Genomic DNA, 7,920 nt, shown 5'->3' on the forward strand with positions numbered 1-7,920 from the left:
GATCTATTCTCTTAGCAACTTTCAAGAGTATGATACAGAATTATTAACTATAATCACCATGTTGTACATTAGACCCCCAGAAATTATTCATCTTACAACCGGAGGCTTGTACCCTCTCACCAGTATCTCCCCAATCCCCCTCCCCCCACCACCACCCCCAGGCCCTGGTAACCACCATTCTACTCTGTGTTTCTATAGGAAACAGAGCTTTTACGATATCACATGTGGGGCCATACGGTGTTTGTACTTTTCTGTCTGACTTGTCTCGTGTAGCATAATGTTCTCAAGGTGTATTCATTTGCTCATAAATGGCAGCATTTCTTTCTTTCTCTTGGCTGAATAATATCCCTGTTCTTCACATTATGAGGACCAATGATTCTGCCTACTATCCTGATGGGTGGAATTTTCCCAAATACTTCTGGCCTCCTCCTAGCCCCTCAGAAGAAATGTGCAGCTATCACCAGTTCTGGTTTAAAAACAGGTTTTTTCTCTCCTACCCTCTTTCTCTATTAAAATTATTGCCCTTTTTCCTTGGTTCTCCATGCTTTCCTGGAGCTTGCAGTGATGGGCACACTGTCTATAGGTCACCTTTGTTTCAGAGAAGAGCAAAAGGCAGGGAAGGGGCTGGGGAACAGAGTGTTGCCTATAACTTCACAGAAAAAATGTTTGTAAATACAACAACTCTTAAAAGTACACAAATCTCTTATAATTATGAAACAGTTTATACTTTAAAAATAGTACATTTTTCACTAAATCAAAGGGATACAAGTACTCCTATGTTTATTGTAGCATTATCAACAAAAGTTAAATTATGGAAGTAACCCAAGTGTCCGTTGATAAATGGATAAAGAAGATGCGGTTTATATAAACAATGGAATATTACTCAGCCATCAAAAGGAATTAAATCTTGCCACTTGCACAACATGGATGGAGTTAGAGAATATAATCCTAAGTGAAATAAGTTAAAGATAAATACCATATGATTTCACTCATATGCAGAATTTAAGAAACAAAAAAAAATGAACATAGCTTAAAAAGAGACAAACCAAAAAAGAGACTCATAACTATAGAGAAGAAGCAGATGGTTACCAGAGGGGAGGTGGGTGGCAGGTGGGTGAAATGGGTACAGGGGATTAAGATAACACTTATCTGGGTGAGCACTGAGTAACATATGGAACTGTTGAATCACTATATCGTACACCTGAAACTAATACAACACTATATATTAACTACACTGGAATTTTTTAGGCTGGAGAAAAATAATGTGTTTTTTTATGAGGAAAAAAATAAAAATCTACTGCTAATGCATTTGAACATCCTGCCTTTCAGCCTGTGTTAACTGGACAGAGTCCTGGAGGTTCTGAGGAAGTTCAGGAGAGTTCACATCCACCTGGGAACACAGTTCCATTCAGACCACCTTGAGGAGGGAAGTTCACAGTTCACAGCTGGAAATGGATGAGCCCTCCAGGCAGGACCGGAACAGCAAGTTGGTTGTTTTAAAAGAAATCCTCTTGAAAAATGATAGCAGGCTCTCTTTCAGAAGGAATATTAGACCTTGGATCAAAGGTAAAGAAAAGATAAAGAATTGTCCTTCCCTGAAAGTACCCCAGGTGAGTCTTCAGCCACTGGTTTTCCTCTTAAAAAAGAGAGAACTAGTATTAAGGAAATTCCAGGAAGCTAGAGGAGATAATGTTCCCTGAGTAGGAGGTGATCAGTCACCTCATGGTCCCAGAGTCTCCACTTCTAATTTTGGAATGAAAGTCCTGATCTTCTCTGAGTGGGCTTGTTCCAGCCCTAGTGTCCCATACCAGGGAGGAAGCAAGAGGGAGTGGATATGAGTGTGGGATAAGGTCCTACGGAAGGAGAGTGGGAAGAGGAGGGGAAATGGAGAGAGGCAAAGACAAGTGAAAAGGGAAATAAAAGGAGAAAGAGACAGGGAAGAAAGAAGAGACACATCATTGTGGACACTGCCTCAGGTACTTCCAAGCTGATTTTTGCCAGGTATAGGACTGCTGTAGGGTTGGAGAATTCCACAGTAAGCATGGACGGAAAGTAGGAATGTTGACCACCTATTTCTTCTTTCTTAAAATATTGATAATTTTCACAAATTTTATTCCAGGCCAAATATCAAATTAATGAACTCCTGAAAAATCCCTCCATATTTTCACTCACATGGGGCAGCTCTGTCTCTTAACTACCTAACCATCCAGTCCATCCTTCCAAGTGCACCTCAGATTATATATCCTTGTTACATCCATTACTAGCCAACCAGAATTTAGTAGTGATATCACTCTCTTCCTTATTTGAATTTCTAGAGTAGCTATAAACTGTAAAATTCACTTCATAATCAATGATGTACTACATGAGACATCCATGTCATTGTTCTTGCAAAGTGTTATCAGATGATGAACATATGTCCAGGTTTAGGCCAAAGGTACTGGTTTATGCAGGTTAGACCAGATTAACAATTAATATCTACCACTACCACCACCACCCACTGTTTCTCAGTTTACTCTCACAAGCATCCCATGTTGGAAAGATAAGTAACATGGCTAGCCTGTTGAAATGTTAAATCTGTGGCATTCCAGACTCCCTAATGAGAATCTAAATGCTCCTCAGGGAACTCTGTCGTTTTCCACACCAGCCTGGCTCTTTACACACAGTGCTCAACAATACTTTTGTTGTGAGCATGAACCACCCTTTTCATTTTTAGAGATGAAAAATGAACAAGCCCTACAAACTTGTGAATATGTGGAATGTAAGGAAGGAAGTTTTAATTAAGCCTAGGCTCTCATTGTTTTCATTGTGTAAGGCCTAAAATGTATCACCTTCCAAAACTGAAGATGAGTGTTATTCTCAGATTTGCATCAGATTTTTAAAAATCACAGTGAAGGAGAAAGTACCAGTTCAAACTCAAAGATGTTGGTCTGCCCTTCTTGACATCCAAAACTGCTTGTCCTCTAGAGCAAGCTCAGGCTGCCTAGGTGTGCAGGTCACCTTGGGTTACTCTGAAATGTATTTATTGAATTTCATTCTTACAGGAATATAAATGGTTCTGTCACATAAAGTGAAATTTCAATGACAAACATTCTGAAAATAATAGTCTAGAAAATAAAATCTCTTCCTTCTTATTGAAACATTATTTTCTTCAGGTGACACTGAATGTCATCTTTTTTCATCCCTCTTCATTTCCCTCTAATGGGGAAGCAGGGAGATGATTATATTATCTTCCATCTGTTCATCTACCCATTGACCAATATTTATTAGTGTGCATCACATCCAAAGTTTTGGGACCCGGCCAGAGAATGAAATGGATACAAGATCTGCCCTCAAGCAGTTTATAGTCTGACATGCAAAAGAGGCATCAAATGTTTATGAAACGATTATGTAATTAATGTCCGCTGTTAAGTACAAAGTTTATCTCAGCAAGATCTTGAGAGAAACTCTTAATCCATTCTAGAAAATCAAAACGGGCCTTCCTAACTATAGACAATTAGACCAAAACCCAAACGATGAACAAGTCTTGGGTAAGCAAAGAAAAGGAAGAATGTTCCAGACAGAGGCCACAACTCTCCCATAAGCCTTCAGATGGGAGTGAATGTTGTAGCTCCAAGAAAAGAAAAGTGCACCCGCATTCATGAGCAAGGTGGGTGAGGCAGCAGAGAAGGGGAAGGCTCCCCTCGACTTGTCCCATGGCTCCAGGGTTGGGTCTCTTACTCTTCCCTTTGGTCAGTCATCCCACATAAGTTATGAGGGCCAACAGCAAGCAGGGAGCTGGAGCTGAGTGAACATCAAAGTCACTACCAGGTCTTAGGGACTTCCAGTCTGGCTAATACCATTTTGGAAGAAGAAGGATGATAAATGGGCTGAGAAGAACTCTGAGCCTTGGCCATAACATTTCTTGAAAAGCCAGACATAACAGCCTTCATCACATCTAAACCAGTTGCTCCATTTATAAGCATTCCTCATTTCTCCCAGTCCTAGGTTCTGCTTCAGGAATAATCAATAAATCAGCTATCGATTTTCCTAAACACCAGCCTGGATGTGGTTGTTGCTATGCAAAACGTTATGTAAAGAAAGAGGAAATCCGCAGTCTTTGTCCTTAAACTTGAAATGGGCAAAGGAAATACTGGGAATAGAGTTCTTGTGTGATAGAAAGAATATGGACTTTATATCAGAGAGGCTTGGGTTGAAATGCTGACTCCGTCACTTATGAATCTTGTGATTCTTATACAATTGTATTAACCACTCTGAGCCTCGATACATTAATTTGGAAAGTGAAGATAATATCCATCTGCGTTCTACAGTTGCTGGGAAAACTGAATGAGGTAATAGTTTCAAATACACTCTGTGTGTGTGTGTGTGTGTGTGTGTGTGCGCATATATGTGTGTGCATGTGTGGATGTGTGCATGAGCAGGGTGAGTGGTCAAGTGAGAAGGAGCAAAAAGATAAACAGAAGTTGTCCCCTACTCCTAAATTTACAGACTGCTAGAAATACAGACACATAAACAAACACTGTAATCACAATATGAAGTAGAAATTTAACAACCCAGAAAGAAAATATGTGTCTGAACTAAAGAAGAGGCAGAGGCGCTGTGGAAAAAGGGAGAATCAAGAGATGCCTTAGATAAATTTAAATTACATATATTTGAAAGTGTGATATAAAAATATTTATGTAAAGTTTTGTATTATACAGACAATTTGGGATAATGTGAATTCCCTGAATGTAAAATGCACTGACACATGGTTCTTTTCAAAACTATCAGGCCAAATATATTGAAGCCTTATTTACACTCTAACCACAGGGCTGTGACACCTTAAGCTGATCAAGAGAAACACCTGCCTTCTATGGGTTTATTCTTCTACAACTTCTCAGCTACACACGGTCTTCAGCAACCACATCCCTCCCAATAACTGCAGGCTGCCTTGCATTGGGGATGGTTTGGTACAGGGGAAATTAATCAGACTTAATCAAATAAGGGGCAAATAAATAGTATAAAGGAGAAGAGATAATGGTGGACTTTTAGTTTCCCAGCTTATGTGATTTGGTACCTGACAAAGCCATTTAAAAACATTACTTTGACCTGCCTAAGAAAGAAGTAAGTTCCCTATTGAGAAGTGTGCAGGGGTATGTTGGACAACTGTATGCCAGAAATATTAATAATTAGAGTCATGTGTCTTGTTGGGTATTGGATGAGAAGAACACTAAGAGTCCCTCCAATTAAGAGACTGGAAGATGAAGGTCTTCCCTATACTTCTGTCCAACTCCCATAATTCTCAGCATGGACACCTTTTCTTTCGAATGGACTATGCCAACTCTTCTATTTTACTGTTTATTTTTTTAAATTAATTTTTACTCATTTTTGAGGGAGGGAGGGAGGGAGAGGAAGGGAGGAGCAGAGAGAGAAGGATACAGAGGATCTGAAGCAGGCTCTGTGCTGACAGCAGAGAGCTGGATGTGGGGATTGAACTCATGAACCATGAGATCAAGACCTGAGCTGAAGTTGGACGCTCAACTGACTGAGCCACTCAGGAGCTGCTTGTTTGCTTTTTAGGATGTTCCAGTGTTGCCTCCTGTTTGGGTCACGATCTAGAGTTGTTGGTGATAGTTGTGTAGTAAGTGGCAGCAGTGGCAATAATAATATCTGCCTTGTGCTTGATATGTGCAAACACTATTCTAAATGCTTTTCATATAGAAACCCACTCATTCCCTTCATAGACCTTTGAGGCACAAAACAGAAGTGTTGTCCTCATCTTACAGATGAAGAAACAGAGGAACAAAAATGTATAAATAACTTGCCCAGGGTGACAGGATACACTCAGGATTTAAACCCAAAAAGTCTGTCTCTGCAATCCATGCTTTTATTCACATGCTATCCTGCCTCTCCAACAAAATGATAGTTCACAGCCTTCCAGCTCTACAGATAAAGCGTATGATAGGATAGAGGTTCTCTGAGCCACTGGAACCTGGCAAATATTTTTCCAGGATCATCTTCCCAGTAACAAGTGACCCTGACAGTATCCAAGGCAGTATCGCAAGTAGCTCCAGCAGAAGTTGGTAGGGGCGGCTAATCTTGGAGGGGCTCCCATCTTTTCAGTCTTTCCTTTTGTGCTCCTGGTCTGTGAGTTTCCTCGGGTTCAGTGTTAAGAACTGCCAATATCTGCAGCCACAATGCCACTCCAACTTCTCTCTTAGCCTTCAGACCATATTGGTTTGACTACCTCACAACTGAGAACATGTTATCTATCTTTGTTTCTTTATTTCAGAGTAAAATAATTCAGAAAAAGAGCAATAAACAGATAGTCATTTAAAACTCATATATACACTCTGCTTGGAGTATAATGATGATGACCAACCATGTAGAAAGGCCAGGTGGGTGTAATGTCAGCTGTAACATCTATTAGACACACCCTCCATGGTGTAACATTTGTAGAAGGTATTACTTAGAATTTGGGGGTGTTGCAAGTGACAAAAACCCAATTCTCAATAGCTTCAGTAAAAGTAGAAATTAATTATTCAAATATTGCTGGATCACCTCAAGGAACTCAGGACTAGGAATATGGCTGGATCTCAGGAATAAATGGAACAAGGACTCATTCTCTAGCTCTTATTCCCACTTCTCCCTACACATCCACTAATTTCTTTCTTTTGTTCCTTCTTCTTTCTCTTTCCTTTTCTTCTCTAGACCAAATTCTTCTGCTTCTCATGTCAGCATGGAAGGAAGGATAGCTACTTTAATATCCCCTGAGTTATCAAGCCCATTGCTATAGGAATAGAGAAAGAAGCAAACTCGACTCTCTGGGTCCCAAGTCCTAACCCTGGGCCAGTCAACTGTGGCTAAGGAACAGAATCACTGTAGTGGCCTAGTGACTCTTACAGCCACACTTAGGATGAGAAGGGGAGAGGCAATTATTAGAAAGGGGGAACTGAAGAGACAGCCTCATGGTCATCTTCCATAAGAAGCCACCATGCCAGTTAATGTAGATGGCAGATGTCCTCCTTGAGATAAAGTGTGTCAAGGGACTCTGTCTCATGTAGTGCAGAAGCCATAGGAACCACACCTTCATACACATGTGCACAGCATGTATACAGTTGGTGTTATGTAACAATTAGCAGTAGTTAATGCTTATTACACATTTAATAAGGATTTGTGAGTCACAAAATCTCTTTAAGGTGGTAATGTAGTTATCTCTATTTTAGAAATAAAAAAGCTCAGTTTTTGAGAAATGAGAGAACCTTCTCAAGCTTATTCAGCTCATAAACTGCAGTTTCAGAACTTGTATGTGGCTCTCTCTGATCTTAAACCCAACATACTAGCCACTGAGACACTTTAATTTAGAAAATGTGTAGTATGCACCAAGCCTACGGCCAAGTGGAAAAATTCCAAATACGCATTCCAGGCAATTAAAAGAAAAAATGTAAAATAGAATCACCATCCTTATAGATGCAATATTTCTACTTTGATTACCCTCACCCACACAAAATGAAGAGCTGACAGTGCTCACCTTATTAGCCTCAAATGACTCCAGATGGCATTCCCGAACAGATGTACCACTATTCAGCAGCCTTAAGAAGAATCCAATGCCGTGTATCTTTTTCACGTTGACTTTCCAGGGAGGTCTTCCAAGTCCCTAAAGATCCAAGAGATGATTGTATGGCATAGACTGTCACTTACAGACAAAGGTCAAATAGCTGCCTCATCCCTATGTGATGCCATCCATGGCACAAGAAGCATCTGTTGGATTTGGAGTTCTAAGCACATTGCATGACTGAACTCCAGTTTTGTTGCTATTACTATTTTAAAGGTGAGACAAATGAACATTGGAAAATTTCATTTGGCCTATCAAACTCCAGAATCACAGGCACCTCTCAGTTAAATAATCATACAAGAGATATCAGAAAATCCAGTGCTTTCCCT

General features: G+C 40.1%; 1 long non-coding RNA gene across 1 annotated transcript; it reads right to left on the minus strand.

Moving 5' to 3' along the window:
• Positions 1-1,250: 1,250 nt before the first annotated feature.
• On the minus strand, positions 1,251-7,615 carry LOC115289163. Its single transcript, XR_003907428.1, has 2 exons — positions 7,508-7,615; positions 1,251-1,554 (listed from the first exon to the last, which is right to left on the minus strand). It is a non-coding gene; the product is annotated as an uncharacterized LOC115289163 (long non-coding RNA).
• Between the last annotated feature and the right edge of the window lie 305 nt (positions 7,616-7,920).

This window comes from Suricata suricatta, chromosome 4 (assembly GCF_006229205.1).
Source record: "Suricata suricatta isolate VVHF042 chromosome 4, meerkat_22Aug2017_6uvM2_HiC, whole genome shotgun sequence".
Taxonomy (NCBI): domain Eukaryota; kingdom Metazoa; phylum Chordata; class Mammalia; order Carnivora; family Herpestidae; genus Suricata; species Suricata suricatta.